We start from the raw sequence: 20,859 nt of genomic DNA, 5'->3' as shown, positions 1-20,859 counted from the left end.
ACAGTCACCAAAGGGAGGAGGAGATTACTGAACAGGCCTGTGAGTTGCGGGAGCTCAGGGACCGGAATGAGGAGCTCTACCTCCGCCTCGAGGACCTCGAGAATCGCTCTCAGAGATCCAACATATGCATTAAAAGCATCCCTCCCCTGGTGAATGGGGGAATGCTGGAGGAGTGGGTGGTCTGCTTCTTTCGACATGTGGCACTGGCACTGGAGACAAAGAAGTCATCCTGGATCGCACTCATCGCACAGGGCGAGCGGCCAAGAATCTGGGACAACAGCAGGACATCCTCACATGTCTCCACTCTTTCCAGCAGAAGGAGATCATAATGGCCGCCACCAGAGATAAAGCGACCCTTGTGTATGAGGGGCTTCAAGTTGGAATTTACCAAGACATTCCACCGCTCTCACTTCAAAGACGTAAAGCCCTGAAAAAAGCCACAGCCTATCTACATGATAAAGGAATCCGATACCGGTGACGATACCCTTTTAGGCTCTCATTTGTTTCGTACAAAGAACTGCACTCAGTTTGGTCACTGAAGGAGGCACAGGAGGTGCTTGGTCTCGACTTGGAGGAAGGGGACACCCTGCGTTGTCAACAGATGACACCACCACACACGACTCGCAAAAACCCGGAAGAAGGGGGCGGAGCTTGCAAGCGTCGATAGTGGACGCTTGACTCTAAAGCTCCGCGCCATCGCCCACAATATCCTTAATATATCCGATCTTTACGGACCCCAGGGCCTGGAAATTGCGCCCTCACCTAGCCAAACACCCCCGGTCTCCTGTGCGGATGAAATCCCCCCTGCTCCGCTCCTGTTACGCCCGTGGAGGGAGGAGATACATTGCGAGTGCTAGGCTGTGAAGCTGTGGATCTCGAGTAGACGCACGCCGACCAGCGTCACTCGACATGCGGCACTGAGGCTGGGCCTGAGCCCGGTGGTTGACTTCGCCCTGAGAGACGGCCCTGGAATCGGTGGCGGGGCTTGCGGAGGAGAGTAGCGGCGCGTCCATACTGCTGGGCACAACCAAAAGGCACGACGCGGAAGCGGGAAGGTGCTCGACTTGGTGGTGAGTGGGGGCTCTCGGCCGGCTCTCGTGTGGGGCACTCTCCTACACTGGCCCCCCCCTAGATGGTGGGGAGCGGCTGATTGCTAGTTGGACACAGCTCCCTCTACTGTGGCCATTGCTGCCCCTAGGGGCTTCGTGGGCCCTATGTGCTGACCTGGAGGGACACTTGGTGGAGGGCATGGAGTGACAGGAGGTGCTCTCATTAGGGAGTATGGCTTGGGTGCTGCCGCTTCACCACCGAACAGAATGCGAATAGGGCTGCGCCGTCATGCACCAGGAGTCGCGCCGCAATGCCACACGTTAACCTGACGGTGAGGGGTGGTCCTCCCGGGGTGCTGCACCAGGGGGGGCTGCTACGACCTGGCGGATTGCTTTCGAGGCGGAATACTACTGGAGTGGTGCACTACGGGGATCGCTGATCCTGCTGCCCGTTGCCTGGCATTTCTTGTCACCTGTGGTGACTTCCTCTTGCGACAGAGCGGCAAATCGCTCCAAAATGGGTAAAGGCGATAAGTCACAAAGCAAGCTCTCCTTTGAGAGTTGCCGCACCAAATCCTCTGACGCCCCAGACGCGGATGGCGCTCCCATGTCCAGAGGGAACGACAGCACGATCTACTCGGACATTAAAGACTTGCTGATCACCATGGAGAAGGGCCTCCAGGACAGTATAGCATCCATTGGCACCAAGATTGATGCGGTCACCTACCGGATGGATCGCATGGCGGAACGCGTCGACAAGCATGCGGAGCGCCTGGACATGTCGGAGAGGCGCTTGACCGAAGTGGAGGAAGCCCGAACGGAACTGGACAAGAACCGTAAGCAGATTGGAAAGCTTCTTCAGGTAATACAAGATTAGTCGGAGGACTTGGAGGCCCGCTCGCTTCGATCCAACATACGGATTACTGGAGTTGCAGAGACGACACCGACTGGAAAAATTGAACTATTCATTGAAAAACTTCTCCCGTGTTACTTGGGGAAGACATCTTCTCACCAATGTTCATTGTAGAGAGAGCGCACCGCACGCTGGGCCCTAGACCCCGCCCGGGGTTTCCCCCAAGGCCTATTATCGCCAAACTATTGAACTATAGGGATAGAGACACGGCCCTACGTGTCGCCCGAGAAAAGAAGTCCCTGCAATACGAGGCTCAGCAATCTCAATACATCCGGACTTTACTGCAAAAGTGCAGGAAGAGCGTAAGCATTTTGCCCCATATAAAAAACAGCTGAGGGATTTGGGGCTGGACTATGCCATGCTGTACCCAGCAAAGTTGAGAATTAACCGTCAGGGCCATTCCCACTTCTTCACAGACCCGAACGATCTCCAAAAGACATTAAAAGTGTGGCCCAAGGAGCATCGGGGAGGCCCCGGCAGCCAGATGAAAGGTGAGAGCAATAACAGCCAACTGGATGAACAGGAAGAGCGCGAGAGCTGGTATGCTGAACAAGACTCGAAACAAGACTTCTATGGTACAGCGTCTCAAATCTGGTTTGACACTCGACTCTGATGGAACTGCAGTTCTGCTCCAGTCCGGGGGCGGTTAACGTGTCTCCTGTACATACGCATGGATACGTCCTACCTGGCCTATGGGTGAGATCATTCCGAACTGTATAGTTTTGTACTGCTGATTTATGACTATGTTGGACTTTATTCTCTAGCAGAACACTTCTAGTTGGCAGTGGGAGTAGATCATGCCCGTACAAATATTGGGGTATGTACGCTGAAGAGGCATTATATTTATGGTGTTTGGTATGACAGAGCAGTACTGATGTCCGTTGAGATTGCACTGTAGGGTGATGGTGCCAGGGGCGGTCCTCAAGTCGGAACCTTCCTGAGTTACTGATTTTTCCTCTGGCAACCTCGGCCCCAGCGCTGTGTGCATTTTTGGCTCCCTTGGGAGCCCTTTGGTATTTTCAGGGTAGGTATTCTAGGGAGGGGAGCTGACATGTTAGGCCTAGTTGGGGTTGGTCTACTGTGGGAGGGGGTTGGAGGGGTTCTGGTATGGGGTTGTTCAGTTGCTCGAGGTAAAATGTACCGATCTCCTACTGTCACAGGGCTAACATGGCACATGCAGGCGACATCTATGGCGGCGGAAACTCATGATTGGCATCAATGGTGACAATGACGGATAGCGCAGGTCACACAACCACGCCCAGGCTTAAGATACTTACGTGGAATGTGCGAGGTCTCAATGACCACAGGAAGATCAGGAAGGTACTTAGGTACCTACAGCGTCAGCATGTTGATATTGCGTTAATTTAGGAGACTCACCTTCCAAACAAAAGTGGGATGCTGAAATGTAGGGGCCTGGAGGGGAATACCGCTACTGCGGGTTTTACAACTCACGCCAGGGGAGTGATGACTTGGGTAAATCCAAAATCCACACTAACTCAACACACACTTGAGGCAGACCCTGAGGGCAGATACATCATCTCCAGGTGCATTGGTCTCGGACTGACATTGGTGGTTATTAACACTTATGGTCCCAACTTTGATTCCCCTCTCTCTTTCAGAGTACTAGCCTTTCCTTTTTAAGAGGCAAAGGGAGCCGTTATTTACAAAGCGCCATTGCTTAAAGCGATTTCTCTTTTTTGCAAGGTGTCATTAAATTTAGCAAACATTATATCCCTTTGCAATATAATACAACCTCTGACCAGTGGTCATCAGCAAACCGTTTATATTATATTTATGTCATTTAGGGAAGTGTAATGATATCAGCGGTAGCGCTTTACTCCTTTACAACATTGCAGCGCTAGGATCCGTTAATACATGATTTGCTCTAAGCAATGTATTGCGCTATTTCATAAAAAAGCAAATAAAGGTAGTAAATGGCATTTTAATTTTAGCATTAGAAGTGTCTTTAGAGTACATTATGTTTACTTTTCCGTGCATAGTTTTTCTCCTTTTACTACTGCCATTCCTACTTAAGTATTTGATGGGATTGCATAAAGCAGCATTTTAGTCAACTGAAGCATGGCTTCTGCATTTCTGTTATTTCTGCTTGGCTAATTAGTGTTCCTGCTGCCATTTAATTTCATTACACAAATTCAACTACGCTGGCACAGTGTAGCAAGCATATTAAAAACTGGATCTGGTGGCTCACGCAACCAGGGTATTGAATCCAGGCATCTGCGTTTAGCATCACGGTTATAGCTTCAAATTCCTTAGGGTCTACTTAATGTTTCGTCTTTCAGAGTTTGATAATATGAGAACCATTAAGTTCTATAGTAATACATTTCTGCAATGCATTGTAGTATAGCTACACTATTGCCTTGTTATTGGTATGTTTAGTACCACTAGCAAGACCAATAGGTCTGGCTTTAATGTGCTAAAGCATGCACTCATTGGCATGCACAATGGTAATTAAATGCATTAGCACAGTAATAATGGGGACAATAGCATTTCTAGGCTTATTCAAAAACCATAAAAAGGCAAAGGCGAAACTGCACCACGCACATTGTATTACCAGTTTAACATAATGTGCATTTGTAACGCTAATGTTAACCGCTTGGTTCTACTTGGAGCTGGATAACTGGTATTTTTTTTATAGCCAACTAGTTTCATTGACATCAGAAGAATAAAATGATGAGTAGGCTCGCCAAGATTGAGTTTGACAAAGAGCATTCTAAAATGGATCCCCAGGGGAGAGTCGCCAAGATGGTGGCGGAGTATCAGCGTTCCTTGTGAGCACCATTCGCCGTTGCCGGCATATTCAGCCTCCAATAGGGATCCTGTTACACTGCACAGAGCCGAATTCGCACTATGCTCACTGGGGCACATACAGATTAAAAACTGCGACCTGCGAATAGCGGGAGAGCCGTTTTCGCGCCAGAGGCACCTTGTACCATCGGCTCGAGGGACGAGACATGGAGCAGGGAGAGGCCGATCTCCGGGCCTTGGTTTGAGTCGTGGAGATCAAAGCTGAGACTACAGTACAGAGTCGTTTGTGGAACAGGGGAAAGCACCCGGAATAGTAGAGGGTGCATGGCATAGCCCTGGCTGAGCAGCGGAGGAAGAGGCCTACAGAGCCGAGACCCAATTATGAGTTACAGCTCAACGTCTGGACCTGAAGATGAGCCGTGCAGCAGCGACCTACGACAGCTTTGCGTCCCCGAGAAACACCGCTCTGACTCCACTCTGCGAAGGAACAGTGTAACGGTGAGACACTTGGCCCAAGTACTGCATTAATGAGGTGAGAGCTGCGGGGTCGACGAGGCAGCTGGGAGAGGCCGGGGGTGGAGACGGGCCCTGATTAGGCCTGAGACAGTAGAGACAGTAGAGTAGGCCTCGCCCCAAGGAGCTGAGGGGACCTCCGGGACTCTTTGAGGCGCCATCAGGGACCAAGCACCAATAAGACCGGCAGACAGACCCGGTACAAGCGGCGGGCCAAGATCTGTCCCCGAACAGTGAAATAGACTCAGCGGCCTTTGAAGGGAGAATGGACTGGACTCTGGGGCCATCAACTTTATAAAAAGATAAGAGTTTGGCCCCACGTCCCGAGACAGCTCACAACCAGAGAATTGAGGCCTGGACGCCGAGTTAAAAGGCTGGGACAGGCCTACTAAAGTTTTGCAGCCGCCAAATGGAATGCACTAGCTGGCCCCCAGACTGAGTGGCACCCACATATATGAGCCCTACAGGAGTGCTGCAGGCAAACCCAGCACAGAGAAGGCAAGAGCTGGGGCTAAGGCGACGCCACTATGCATACAAGGTACCCAGTGAACCTGATTGTGAAAGGGGGCCCCAACGACTCGCCAAACCCAAGTTCCCCCAGGGGGCCTTTGACCAGGCCGAGACGGGTCTGAGTGACCGCGCTGCTAGTGTGTAAGCGATGGTGCCCTGTAGAGATGACCACACACCCTACAAAGAAGGATTTCATTACAAGACCGGAGGCTACATTATGCATTATCCTTTAATAGCAACTCACACAGCCGCACTACATCACAAAGGATAAAGTTCTAGAGTCATAACAAAGGATGTATCTAGGAGATGATCTGCCTCTTTTAAAAGCGGCTCGCCAGCAGATAAGTCACTACTATTACTTGCTCCTTGTCTTTAAGCTTAGACTTGTATTTTGCTTTAATCTTTATCTCTATATCGCTTTATTTTCATTGTATTGTATAACAGGTACCTTTATGCCTATTTAGACCTATTTTCACTGTCTTAACCCGTTTTTTCAGCGTTTTATGGCAACCTCGCCTTGCTCTCCCCTCAATTCTGTGTCTCAACACAGATCTTGATGGTGGTGGGTGGCGCAGGCTTCCCCCCTCCCACCCCACCTCCCTACTAATGGACTTCCAATCTATGGTTGTCCACCTCCTTTCTAAAACGCGCGACCGCGCTTCCCCTCATACCGTCTTTCCGACCGTCCTCCCTTCTTTCCGCTTTAACGCACGACCGGATCTCCCCTTCAAAGCGCGTCGGATCTCCGCTTCATGCAGCAGAGGCGCGCTTAAGATTTGGATCCATTTCCTGACTTTGGGGATTAGAGGAAAGCACGCTCGCGACACCCGCGTTGCGTGCCTCCCCTGCCAAGCCACTTTCTTTTCCACCGGCGGCTGAGCTCGAGCGCGACTGATCTAGTTTGTCAGTTGCTCTGCTTCAGCCGCCGGGGACCTACGACAACTGCGCTTGTCTCCCTGACTCATCTGGGCATATATCTAAACACGCTTTTAAGCGTCCCTTCGTCTCTCCAATACTTCCCTACCGCCTCAATACTGTGCTGTAGCCTTGAACCTATCTTCCCCACTATTTCACCCTTTATCATACTGTTCACTATAATTATACCCTTCATCCATAATTAATTACCTTAATTAAATATAATTAAATAAATTTAAAAAAAAAAAAAAAAAAGGGGGAATAGCCTGAGGCTTCACCTACCAAAAAAAAAAAAAAAAAAGGAGAGGAGTAATAGGAGGATCTAATTATTACCTTACCTGTTAATAAGCCTTCTTCACCACACCATGTCTGACGTGGATTCTGATGACGCCACTGCTAGCTCACCTGCCCCCATTAACGATTCGCTTAAAAAATTCCTGCAACAAGAAATTAAGTCCTGCATGATGTCCTCCCTCAGGGATGTCATGCTCTCCAAAAGACCAGGTGACCCCCAGGATCTCCCCTTACACGGTAAGAGACCCAAAAAGACCAAACACTGTGGAAGCACTACAGGCCCTAGCGCCTTTCAAAACATAGGAGGTCCTAGCACCTCACTTTGGATGGGAGGCCACCGCGCCCCACTTGAACCTGATGTCCCTCGGGACACTCCTTTGACCGGTGCCCATGGCGGCACAAATGTGTACGGTGTCCCTCGCGGCACACTTTGGAATAGTGCTATTCAAACAAATACTAATGTTGGTCTTGACTCTTCTCCCTCCTCCTCCTTGGATGACAACTCCTCCAAAGACCCCTCAGACGAGTTTGTCTTCGACCTGGATGAGGTCCAGCATGATCTCAACTCCCATTTCGATCCGGAACCTACTCCAAAGAATATTATTCTAAACCCTATCGGGGAGGAAATGTTTTCCCCCCTAAACATTTCTCACCCCAACAGCTCCAAATGGTTCCCGCAGGATCATGTTTCAAAATTTGTGGCACGCTGGTTGAGAAACCTTCTGGATAGAAACACCAGAAACACTATGAGGTCTGAATCCCCCAGACCTACCATTGATGACAGAGTCTGCCAGACTCCAAACCTTGACCCTAGCCTCATTAAATTCCTTTTTAAATTAGGTCGTGACCCTAGAAAAGGCTTGGAGAGGGCCCTCAAGGGCTGCCAAGACCGACTCCTGGACGTCCTGGGACCCTTGGTTAGAATCCTAGATATGGCGGAGCAGTCCCACCTCTCCTCTACCCCCTTGAACGTCGACCTCGTTCGAGGCTGGAGCCAAAGGGCTATCGTCCTCCTTGGCAACGCCAACTCTGGTCTGAACACTGAGAGGAGGAGATCTATCCTGAACAAAATCAACCCCAAATTAGGTGACATGGCGGAGAAAGAACCCTCCCAGAACCCCAAAGGCCTCCTTTTCGGAGAAGACATAATCAAAGAAATTGGCAAATATGTAAACACCTTTACTGCCCTTGATAGAGCCCAGAACAACCTGAGACGAGTCTTCAACACCAACCTTTTTGGCCAGGCCGGCAGAAGGGGTCGCTCTTCCGGCCGAGGCAACCAACGACCCTACTCATCCTTCAGAGGAACAGGAAGGGGCTTCTACCCCCCTAGACAACCCTTCTTCCCCCAAAGAGGAAGAGGCCCGAGAAACCGTGGCTCAAGAGGCCGAGGCGCCCCCAACACCTCCAACTCTACAAGTAAGTACTACTCCTCCTTCTTCTATCCCCATAGTAGGGGGCAGGCTAAAACAGTTTTATCATGTTTGGGACTCAATTACCCAAGACCCATGGGTTTTAGAAACCGTCAGGGGCTTCAAGATAGACTTCGTACAGATTCCCCTCCAGTCACACCTACCCCACCCCTTTGTCCTCTCAGAAGATCAAGAAAAGATCGTGGAGGAAGAAATCGCTTCCATGCTCAAAAAAGACGCAATAGTGGAGGTTCCTTGGTCCGATGCAAGGTTCATAAGCACTCTGTTTCTCGTTCAAAAAAAGGACAAGGGTTGGAGACCCGTAATAAACCTTCGAGAAGTCAACAAATTCCTAGTTTATCGCCATTTCAAAATGGAGGGTATCCACCTCCTGAGGGATCTCCTTCTGGAAGGGGACTGGATGGCCAAGTTAGACCTGAAGGACGCTTATTTCACGATTCCCATGTACAAGGAACATCAACCCTTCCTTCAATTTGCTTGGAAGGAACATCTCTACCAATTCCAAGCTCTTCCCTTCGGCCTCTCTTCTGCCCCTTGGTGCTTTACCAAGATCATGAAGTGTGTCGTTACAATTCTAAGAGAGAGGGGTATCCGCCTCATCATTTACTTGGACGATATTCTTATCATGTCCCAATCCCGTTCAGATCTCCTAAGAGACCTAGAAACCTCCATGAACCTGATAGAGAGCCTTGGGTTCATCATCAACAGAGACAAGTCCCTGCTCTCTCCCTGCAGGACTATAGAATTCCTCGGCTTCACTCTAGACACCACGAAATGTCTCCTTCTTCTTCCGTCCAAGAAGATTGCCAAGATCCGGAAGGAGATCAGATCTGTTCTGAAACAAGAGTCTTTAACTCTCCGCGAACTAGCCAGACTTCTTGGGCTCCTCTCCTCGTCCATCCAGGCCATTTTCCCCGGCCCTCTGAACTACCGCGCACTTCAGAGAATAAAAAGGAAAGCCCTCAATTCAGGTCTGTGGTATGGGGACATTGTCTCTCTAGATCCGGAGGCGAGAACAGAACTTTTTTGGTGGCTAGAGAACTTAGATGCCTGGAACGGCAAAGCTATCTTTGGCTCATCCCCGGATTTTGTCCTAGAATCAGACGCCAGTCTTCATGGCTGGGGTGCTCGCTTTGGAGACCAGGACACCGGTGGGGTGTGGACCCTATCGGAGTCCTCCCAACACATAAATTTTCTGGAGTTGATGGCTGGTTTATACGCTCTTATGAGCTTCAAACACTCCATCCAAGGGAGGTCCGTTGTTCTGAAAATGGACAACGTCTCCGCTGTAGCCTATATCAATCGCCTTGGAGGGACGAGGTCTGCGGATCTCTCCGACCTTGCCAGGAGACTTTGGATGTTCTGTCTGGAACACAAAATCTCCCTCAGGGCGGAATATCTCCCCGGGAAATCGAACATTTCAGCAGACTGGAATTCGAGATTCCTTATAGACTTCTCGGACTGGAAACTCGACGTGAACGTCTTCAATTCCCTCTCCCTCTTTTGGGGTCCCATAGACGTGGATCCATTCGCCAGCAGGCTCACCTTCCAACTTCCCAACTACTTCAGTTGGATGCCAGACCCGGGCGCTCTTGCTGTGAATGCGTTTCTCCAACCCTGGTCCCACTTCCTGGGTTATGCCTTTCCCCCTTTCGCCATGATTCAGAGGGTCCTTCAGAAGGTCAGATCGGAGCAATGCTCCCTAATCCTGATAACTCCCTTTTGGCCGTCCCAAGCCTGGTTCCCGACAGCCCTGGAACTAGCATGCGACATTCCCTTTCTCATCCCAGCCTCTCCAGGCCTGGTCTCAAACGCAGACGGGGAAGATCACCGTCTTATTCTCGAGGGGAATTTGAACCTTCTTGCCTGGAAAGTGTCAGGCAATCTAACGAGCTGTCTGGACTTTCGTCGACAGCTCTCTCTCTCCTCGGAGAATCTTGGGCACCTGGGACACACCTTAGATACAACAGCATTTGGAAGAAATGGTTTCATTGGTGCCTGGAAAGGAGTCTGGATCCCGTGGAGACTCCTGTTGTGAATATCGTTAATTTTCTGGTCGAACAATTTGACAGAGGCCTTTCCTATCGCTCTATTAACTGCTTCAGATCCGCAATCTCCGCTGGTCACGCTCCTATCAACGGTAAATCGGTAGGTAAAAATCCTATCATTTGTAGGGTCCTCAAGAGTATAAGACTAAGGAGACCCCCTAGGCCTAAATACCAGACCCTTTGGGATGTCAAGTGCATTTTAGACCTTTTTTGTTCCTGGCCAGTTAACTCTTCCCTTAATAGAAAGTTTCTCTCCTTTAAGCTTGCTACACTCTTGTGCTTAATTTCCTGTAGGAGGGTTTCTGACGTCAGAAGTTTAGACATTTCTAATAGATGTTATGATATGTTTGGTGTCAAGTTCGAATTACTTAGAAGAACCAAAACGATGTCAGATTTTATCTTCTATCCTCGTTTTGACACCTTACCTAAACTTTGTGTGGTTGCTTGCATGAAAGAATATGACGCTAGGATGTCTCTCCTGCGCCCCAATGGCGCAAATCAACTCTTAGTTTCCTTTGTGAAACCTTTCAAACCTGTCTCTTCCACCTCCATTGCTAGATGGGTTAAGTCTACCATGAAGCTCGCTGGTGTTGACCTCTCTAAGTTCCAAGCTCATTCTGTCAGAGGAGCTATGGCCAGTAAGTCCTTCTGGGCAGGTGGTAAGTTGGATGATATTCTGAAAGCTGCTGACTGGTCAAATGCTAATACCTTTGCTCGTCATTACTGTAAGCCTATCGAGCATATGTCTGAGGTGGTCCTTCGGGGCTACGAACATGCATAATGTAGCCTCCGGTCTTGTAATGAAATTGCGATTCTCCTATTAACATGACCAGAGAATCTGGATTTCATTAAAGACACGGAGGCTGACATTATCCCTCCCTCCTCCCTTTCACGACTTGAAGGGGTATTACTTCTACATCTTTGATGTATTGTATTTGTGCATGATTTTAAGATTTACTTCAATTGATTTTAATCCTTGTTATGACCATGTAATGAATTTACTCTTCAGGCTCTTGGTTCTTACTCATCTCTTTCTTTCAGGCAACTCCGTTTAACCGACTGGCCTTTGACTTGCTGAAGTTCCTTCCTTGATGTTTCATCTCACGAAGTTGTTTCCCGTTACCGGATCTCTCAGTTCCTTTTGAAGTTCTTCCTGCTGCGATTCTTTTAAAAGAGGCAGATCATCTCCTAGATACATCCTTTGTTATGACTCTAGAACTTTATCCTTTGTGATGTAGTGCGGCTGTGTGAGTTGCTATTAAAGGATAATGCATAATGTCAGCCTCCGTGTCTTTAATGAAATCCAGATTCTCTGGTCATGTTAATAGGAGAATCGCAATTCGACAATCAAAGAGGGTAAAGATATGTACTCTCCTGGAGAGCAGCCGGAGGAGCCAATCACCTGCAGCTTTCTGGAGACGCTGTTCGGGACACTTAGAGAAGACTTCGCAGGCCTGAGAAAAGATGTCACCTACGATATCAAGCAGATCAGAGCAGAGGTTCAGGAAATTGGTGTCCGAGTCGACTCTGGAAAGGAACAGTCACCAAAGGGAGGAGGAGATTACTGAACAGGCCTGTGAGTTGCGGGAGCTCAGGGACCGGAATGAGGAGCTCTACCTCCGCCTCGAGGACCTCGAGAATCGCTCTCAGAGATCCAACATATGCATTAAAAGCATCCCTCCCCTGGTGAATGGGGGAATGCTGGAGGAGTGGGTGGTCTGCTTCTTTCGACATGTGGCACTGGCACTGGAGACAAAGAAGTCATCCTGGATCGCACTCATCGCACAGGGCGAGCGGCCAAGAATCTGGGACAACAGCAGGACATCCTCACATGTCTCCACTCTTTCCAGCAGAAGGAGATCATAATGGCCGCCACCAGAGATAAAGCGACCCTTGTGTATGAGGGGCTTCAAGTTGGAATTTACCAAGACATTCCACCGCTCTCACTTCAAAGACGTAAAGCCCTGAAAAAAGCCACAGCCTATCTACATGATAAAGGAATCCGATACCGGTGACGATACCCTTTCAGGCTCTCATTTGTTTCGTACAAAGAACTGCACTCAGTTTGGTCACTGAAGGAGGCACAGGAGGTGCTTGGTCTCGACTTGGAGGAAGGGGACACCCTGCGTTGTCAACAGATGACACCACCACACACGACTCGCAAAAACCCGGAAGAAGGGGGCGGAGCTTGCCAGCGTCGATAGTGGACGCTTGACTCTAAAGCTCCGCGCCATCGCCCACAATATCCTTAATATATCCTATCTTTACGGACCCCAGGGCCTGGAAATTGCGCCCTCACCTAGCCAAACACCCCCGGTCTCCTGTGCGGATGAAATCCCCCCTGCTCCGCTCCTGTTACGCCCGCGGAGGGAGGAGATACATTGCGAGTGCTAGGCTGTGAAGCTGTGGATCTCGAGTAGACGCACGCCGACCAGCGTCACTCGACATGCGGCACTGAGGCTGGGCCTGAGCCCGGTGGTTGACTTCGCCCTGAGAGACGGCCCTGGAATCGGTGGCGGGGCTTGCGGAGGAGAGTAGCGGCGCGTCCATACTGCTGGGCACAACCAAAAGGCACGACGCGGAAGCGGGAAGGTGCTCGACTTGGTGGTGAGTGGGGGCTCTCGGCCGGCTCTCGTGTGGGGCACTCTCCTACACTGGCCCCCCCCTAGATGGTGGGGAGCGGCTGATTGCTAGTTGGACACAGCTCCCTCTACTGTGGCCATTGCTGCCCCTAGGGGCTTCGTGGGCCCTATGTGCTGACCTGGAGGGACACTTGGTGGAGGGCATGGAGTGACAGGATGTGCTCTCATTAGGGAGTATGGCTTGGGTGCTGCCGCTTCACCACCGAACAGAATGCGAATAGGGCTGCGCCGTCATGCACCAGGAGTCGCGCCGCAATGCCACACGTTAACCTGACGGTGAGGGGTGGTCCTCCCGGGGTGCTGCACCAGGGGGGGCTGCTACGACCTGGCGGATTGCTTTCGAGGCGGAATACTACTGGAGTGGTGCACTACGGGGATCGCTGATCCTGCTGCCCGTTGCCTGGCATTTCTTGTCACCTGTGGTGACTTCCTCTTGCGACAGAGCGGCAAATCGCTCCAAAATGGGTAAAGGCGATAAGTCACAAAGCAAGCTCTCCTTTGAGAGTTGCCGCACCAAATCCTCTGACGCCCCAGACGCGGATGGCGCTCCCATGTCCAGAGGGAACGACAGCACGATCTACTCGGACATTAAAGACTTGCTGATCACCATGGAGAAGGGCCTCCAGGACAGTATAGCATCCATTGGCACCAAGATTGATGCGGTCACCTACCGGATGGATCGCATGGCGGAACGCGTCGACAAGCATGCGGAGCGCCTGGACATGTCGGAGAGGCGCTTGACCGAAGTGGAGGAAGCCCGAACGGAACTGGACAAGAACCGTTAGCAGATTGGAAAGCTTCTTCAGGTAATACAAGATTAGTCGGAGGACTTGGAGGCCCGCTCGCTTCGATCCAACATACAGATTACTGGAGTTGCAGAGACGACACCGACTGGAAAAATTGAACTATTCATTGAAAAACTTCTCCCGTGTTACTTGGGGAAGACATCTTCTCACCAATGTTCATTGTAGAGAGAGCGCACCGCACGCTGGGCCCTAGACCCCGCCCGGGGTTTCCCCCAAGGCCTATTATCGCCAAACTATTGAACTATAGGGATAGAGACACGGCCCTACGTGTCGCCCGAGAAAAGAAGTCCCTGCAATACGAGGCTCAGCAATCTCAATACATCCGGACTTTACTGCAAAAGTGCAGGAAGAGCGTAAGCATTTTGCCCCATATAAAAAACAGCTGAGGGATTTGGGGCTGGACTATGCCATGCTGTACCCAGCAAAGTTGAGAATTAACCGTCAGGGCCATTCCCACTTCTTCACAGACCCGAACGATCTCCAAAAGACATTAAAAGTGTGGCCCAAGGAGCATCGGGGAGGCCCCGGCAGCCAGATGAAAGGTGAGAGCAATAACAGCCAACTGGATGAACAGGAAGAGCGCGAGAGCTGGTATGCTGAACAAGACTCGAAACAAGACTTCTATGATACAGCGTCTCAAATCTGGTTTGACACTCGACTCTGATGGAACTGCAGTTCTGCTCCAGTCCGGGGGCGGTTAACGTGTCTCCTGTACATACGCATGGATACGTCCTACCTGGCCTATGGGTGAGATCATTCCGAACTGTATAGTTTTGTACTGCTGATTTATGACTATGTTGGACTTTATTCTCTAGCAGAACACTTCTAGTTGGCAGTGGGAGTAGATCATGCCCGTACAAATATTGGGGTATGTACGCTGAAGAGGCATTATATTTATGGTGTTTGGTATGACAGAGCAGTACTGATGTCCGTTGAGATTGCACTGTAGGGTGATGGTGCCAGGGGCGGTCCTCAAGTCGGAACCTTCCTGAGTTACTGATTTTTCCTCTGGCAACCTCGGCCCCAGCGCTGTGTGCATTTTTGGCTCCCTTGGGAGCCCTTTGGTATTTTCAGGGTAGGTATTCTAGGGAGGGGAGCTGACATGTTAGGCCTAGTTGGGGTTGGTCTACTGTGGGAGGGGGTTGGAGGGGTTCTGGTATGGGGTTGTTCAGTTGCTCGAGGTAAAATGTACCGATCTCCTACTGTCACAGGGCTAACATGGCACATGCAGGCGACATCTATGGCGGCGGAAACTCATGATTGGCATCAATGGTGACAATGACGGATAGCGCAGGTCACACAACCACGCCCAGGCTTAAGATACTTACGTGGAATGTGCGAGGTCTCAATGACCACAGGAAGATCAGGAAGGTACTTAGGTACCTACAGCGTCAGCATGTTGATATTGCGTTAATTTAGGAGACTCACCTTCCAAACAAAAGTGGGATGCTGAAATGTAGGGGCCTGGAGGGGAATACCGCTACTGCGGGTTTTACAACTCACGCCAGGGGAGTGATGACTTGGGTAAATCCAAAATCCACACTAACTCAACACACACTAGAGGCAGACCCTGAGGGCAGATACATCATCTCCAGGTGCATTGGTCTCGGACTGACATTGGTGGTTATTAACACTTATGGTCCCAACTTTGATTCCCCAGATTTTTATCGGGCACTAGAGGCCAGGGCTCGACAACATGACCCGAATCTCCTGTTGTGGGGGGGGGAGGAGATATGAACCTCACCCTTGACCCTGCCCTAGATAGGTCATCGGGACCGTCAGCGGCAGCGATGGAACTACAGAGAGCTATGGCCTGCCTGGGCCTTGAGGATGTATGGCAGTCCCGCTACCCCCAGCAGGGAGGATACACACACTATTCCGCTTACCACGACATACACACCAGAATAGACTGCATGTTGGTTCCCTCCTGTAGAATGGGTGCGGTTGGTGACTGTAGGGTGCTCCCTAGGACATTATCGGATCATTCTCCTGTGCTGTTGGAGCTGCTGACACCAGGCAGATCCATCCCCCCTTTTACCTGGCGGTTCCCGCCATACTCGGTACTAGATCCGGTGTTTAGGGGGGAATTGGTGGAAGCCATTGACACCTTTTTTGAAGCTAACCTGGGCTCGGTCGAGAGCTTTCAGACAGTCTGGGAGGTTTTTAAAGTGTATATTCGCGGTGTGGCTATGTCCAAGCACTCTGGATTGCTTAAATCCATTAGGACAAGATTGGCAGACCTGTAGAAACAGCTGGTGGAGCTAGATAGGAGACAAAGAGACCAGGCAGACGAGACGGTGATGGCTGACATCAACAGGCTACTGTCTGAGTACCACGAGGAAGCCGATAGGGAAATTAAGCATATGGGGAAGTATGCCACAGCCAGAGTTTATGGAGAACGTGACAGGCCTGGCGCTTTGCTAGCCAGGATCATCAGAGGGACTAGAAAGCAACATTCCATCATAGAAATAAAATCCCCCAACGGAGGTCTCCTTACTGATCCCCTTGAAGTAGCGGGCGTTTTTAAGAATTACTACTCGGAACTATACATGTCACGGGGTGGGATCCTTGATGATGACATTGATGACTACCATGGCCATATAAACATCCCCATGTTACCAAACTCTGATAGGGAATTCCTTATGCAGCCTATAGAAAAAGATGAAATATTGGATGCTTTGGCCGCAATGAAATCGGGAAGCACCCCTGGCTCAGATGGCCTCACAGCTGCATTTTACAAAGCCTTTAAGGACCAGCTCATCCCGCATTTGTCGGCCCTTTTCGATGATATTTGTGTGGAGGGCAGAATGCCAGACTCCACGAGGGAGGCGTTACTGGTAACGATACTGAAGCCGGGTAAGCCTAGGGAGGACTGTGGTTCATACAGGCGCCTCTCCTTGTTAAATGTGGACACAAAATTATTTGCCAAGGTTTTGGCTTCTCGGTTGGCTCTTCTGGCACCTGCCTTGGTTGCCCCTGAGCAAGCGGGGTTCATCCCGAGCAGGAACCTGACATACAATATCCGGATAGTCCTGGGCGTGATACAGCATGTTCGACAGGATAGGAAGGCATTGGCGGTTTTCCTCGACATGGAGAAGGCCTTCGACTCCGTTGAATGGACATTCATGAGAATGGTCTTAAATAAGATGAGACTGGGACAGCCTTTCATCCAAATGATAGGGGCGTTGTACTTCCGACCGCGAGCCAGGCTCGATTAAACGATTTAGTCACCGACTCGTTTCCAGGCAGGGATGCCCACTCTCGCCCTTGTTATATGCCCTTGTGGCTGAACCCTTGCCTTGCGCCCTGCGGGAGTATCATGGTACTAGGGGCATAAGCTTCCCAAACTATCAGATTGTGGTGTCTATGTATGCGGACGACACATTGCTTTATGTCCGCGACACTGACAATAACTTGTCGCCGGTGCTCAGGGAGGTGGTCCGTTTTGGCGCCTTGTCTGGATTAAAAGTCAACTGGTCAAAATCACTAGCATTCCCCTTGACTCCAATTACTCAACCGACCACCATGGAATACCCACTTCAATGGACAACCGACACAATCAGATATCTGGGGGTCCATGTTTAGGGCTAATTATGGCACGGCGTTCAGCAAGCTCGAGGATGATGTGGAGGTCTGGTGTGGACTCCCCCTTTCCATACTAGGACGGATTGCCATTATGAAAATGGTGGTACTCCCAAGATTCCTTTTTCTGTTTTCTACCATCCCAATGGTGCTTTTGAGGGCGTTCTTCCAGAGGCTGCAACAACTATTAACAAAGCTTGCCTGGGCGGGGGGTCAGCCCCGAGCTAAATGGTCGCTTCTCACTTTGCCCTACTCCATGGGCGGCCTGGGCGCATCTGACCTCGAAGTGTACTACAGGGTGGCGCAGGCTGCACACCTACACACTTGGGTTCACGGGAATCGAGATATACCGCACGTTACATTGGAGACCTTGTTCACTAGGCCCCTCACACTCCCTCACATGGTCTTTGAACCTACAGATCGTAGAACTGGAATACTTGATTCCGTGACCTCTACGAATCACGCGTGGTCCAGGCTATTACACATCCAAGGTGGTGCATTACTGTACTCCCCTATTATGCCTATTGACTAGGTGCGATGGTTGCCTCCTCTGCGGGAGAGGGGGGTGGTGGCTGCCATGTTGAAGCTTAACATTAAGATGGCAGGGTATCTGTTTGTCAAAGGAACTGCCATGACTTGGGAACAGGTAGTAACCAAATTGGAATTCCCAACTCCACTGCTGAGATTCCAGTTCTACAGAGTCCAACATGCGCTTTCTGAACTTCTGGGAGGAGACATGGTGGAGCCACCCGAGGTGCACGAGCTTACTTACGTACTTAAGGCCACCTCTCCCCAGAAACTACAATCTCACTTGTACGCACTCTTGCAAACACATAGAGAAAACACTTATACCAAATCACTATTGGCATGGCAGTCGGACTTACAAATGGAATTGGATGATGATATGTGGAAATACTGTTGCAATGCCACTAAGACGCTTTCATTGAATGGCCGGCATAGGCTAATACATTTCAAATTTATAAATAGAATATATTACACACCTGACAGACTTTGCAGATGTGGCCTGAGGGCCACAGCGGAATGTGATAGATACCGCGCCCCTGACGCGGGGTTTCTACACCTGGCTTGCCAGTGCCCTGGAGTATGGGACTTTGGGATAAGATTTTTGTTGAAATCAGTGCAGCGGTAGAATCTGACATAGCCCCAGACCCTAGGATGGCCCTGTTGGGATTCACCAAGCAGCTGCCGGTGTCTGTGCGTAGACTGGTGGGCATGGGGCTGTTAATAGCGCATAAGGTAGTAGCGTGCTGCTAGATGAGAGGTCCTGCTCCGACCCTTGCGCGATGGGCACGTGAAATTGTATATTGCTGTACACAATCTGAAAACTACTGCAAACTTCTCCCCCCCACCAGTAGGCCTAAGAACTACTGGGGACTTTACCAGAAGTATCTTGCGCTCTAAGGGGATGGGGCTGCAGCTACTGAGGCACAGGAAGGCTGAGTCTGACAGGCATTCTGGGTGCTGTCCCTAGGGCACTTAATGCTCTGCGGTTCTGGTTGTGGGGCGCCATGGGGGATAGAGTTGTCTCCGACTATTATTTGCCGTGTCAACTGTGTTAGCTGGGCTGTATGATATATGCGCCGCCTGCCCTACTTACTGGGTTGTTGGCTAAATGGCTGTGTACTCCTTGTACTGTAGTAGGAAAGCAGATGAATGTTAAGTGGATGCATTCATGCCTTAAGGGGTGGGAGGGGGGCTTTGATGCTTATTTCCGGGGCTACTGTTTGTTACCCTTCTGAAATTTTCAAAATAAACTATTAAAAAAAAAAAACCTGGAAGAAGACGAGGGACTAGATGTGAGAAACCTTCTAAACCTACAGCTACAGAGAGCCAGAAAGAAAGAGAGGTGCTGATCCTACAAACAGAGAACTGAGGCGGGCCGGGGACAATCTGACCGTCTGAGCGCAGGTTCTATGGTTACCCCCACCGCTGCGCTGCAGAAATTCCAGATACGTCCAGGAACAAAGAAACACGATCTTGGCGGAGAGGGCTCACTCTTGTTGACTAGATGACCAATCACCGGACACATGGGCCCATGCACGATAGTGCGTTACATGCTGAGCTGATAGCATTCTCTCACTGTTTGTTGACTAATTTCCTTTCTACACTTCTCTTCGCTTCCTCTTTCTCTTTCTCTAGAAACAAGGCCTACTTCTACTGATGCTGCAGAGGGAGAACTAGCTAGAAGATGGCCAGGGGTCACATGGAATCAGGGAGGGAATTACAGCACACACAGGGGGAGGTTTCTGAAAGGTAACAGGGGACCCCCTTATCCCAAATGGCTCACTGCTCAAACCCATGGGTCACTATGTCATGCCCTCCATATCTGATGGGACAGAGGGAGGAAGCCGCCGCGAGAACCTCTGCGAATGGGGGGGGTGAAAGGAAGATATGAGGAGACATCTCCCTATGTGTGACAGCCACCACATGGGGCCCAGGATAGGTTGGGGGCAGAGGGGGAGAATCCCTATTCCCACGCGACCCCAGAAGAGGATCCCTACACATCCCCCTAAATGCTCATATGTACACCATTAAGGTTAGGATCCTGAGCTTCAACGTTCGGGGACTCAATGCACCCATTAAGTGACGCACGCTTCTCATAATGTTTAGAGAGGTGGGCTGCAATATCTGCTTATTGCAGGAGACCCACTTGTTGCGTGCAGATTGAAAACCCCTCTGCTCCAAGTGGTACGATAGACAATATTTCTCCTCGACCATGGGGAGGAAGGCTGGTGTGGCTATTCTCATAGCTTCACATTTCCCGGGAACTGTAAGTGGGTACACACAAAAATAATGGGTAGGATGTTGGCATTTTGAGTCCTAGTGGGATCCCATACATATACCATAGCCTCCATAAACAGCCCTAATGAACACCAGGAGGCTTTCCTCTGAGATACGCTAAACGTTGTTGTGGACTTTCAGAATAAGAATTTAGTGTTAGGGGGGACTTTAACATAGTACCTGACTCACAGCTAGACAGGCCAATAGCGCAGCTGGGTTACTCAGGATTTCTCTCAGAACCTATGTTCCAGAGACTTAGGGAGGTGGGGCTGACAGATGCTTGGAGGTACCGCAACCTCACAGCTTGGGAAAACACCTTTTTCTCAGCGTTGCCCCAAAAATATGCGCAGATTGACTTGTCTTGGACCTCCCAATGGGTTAAGGGCTACATCCACGATGTAACGATAGGGACAGTGGCCTTGTCCGATCACTTCCCGATTTCACTGATGCTATGCTTACCGGGAGGGCCACCGTGCCAGAGGTTGTGGAGGCTCAACCATAAATTACTCACATACGATTCTAATATTGCAGACATACGAGCTGCATTCCGTGATTATCTGGAAATGAATGACGATGGATCGGTTCC

Source organism: Lissotriton vulgaris, chromosome 11 (genome assembly GCF_964263255.1).
Source record: "Lissotriton vulgaris chromosome 11, aLisVul1.2, whole genome shotgun sequence".
Taxonomy (NCBI): Eukaryota; Metazoa; Chordata; class Amphibia; order Caudata; family Salamandridae; genus Lissotriton; species Lissotriton vulgaris.
The sequence above is the reverse complement of the archived record's forward strand: the minus strand, read 5'-3'. Positions refer to the sequence as shown.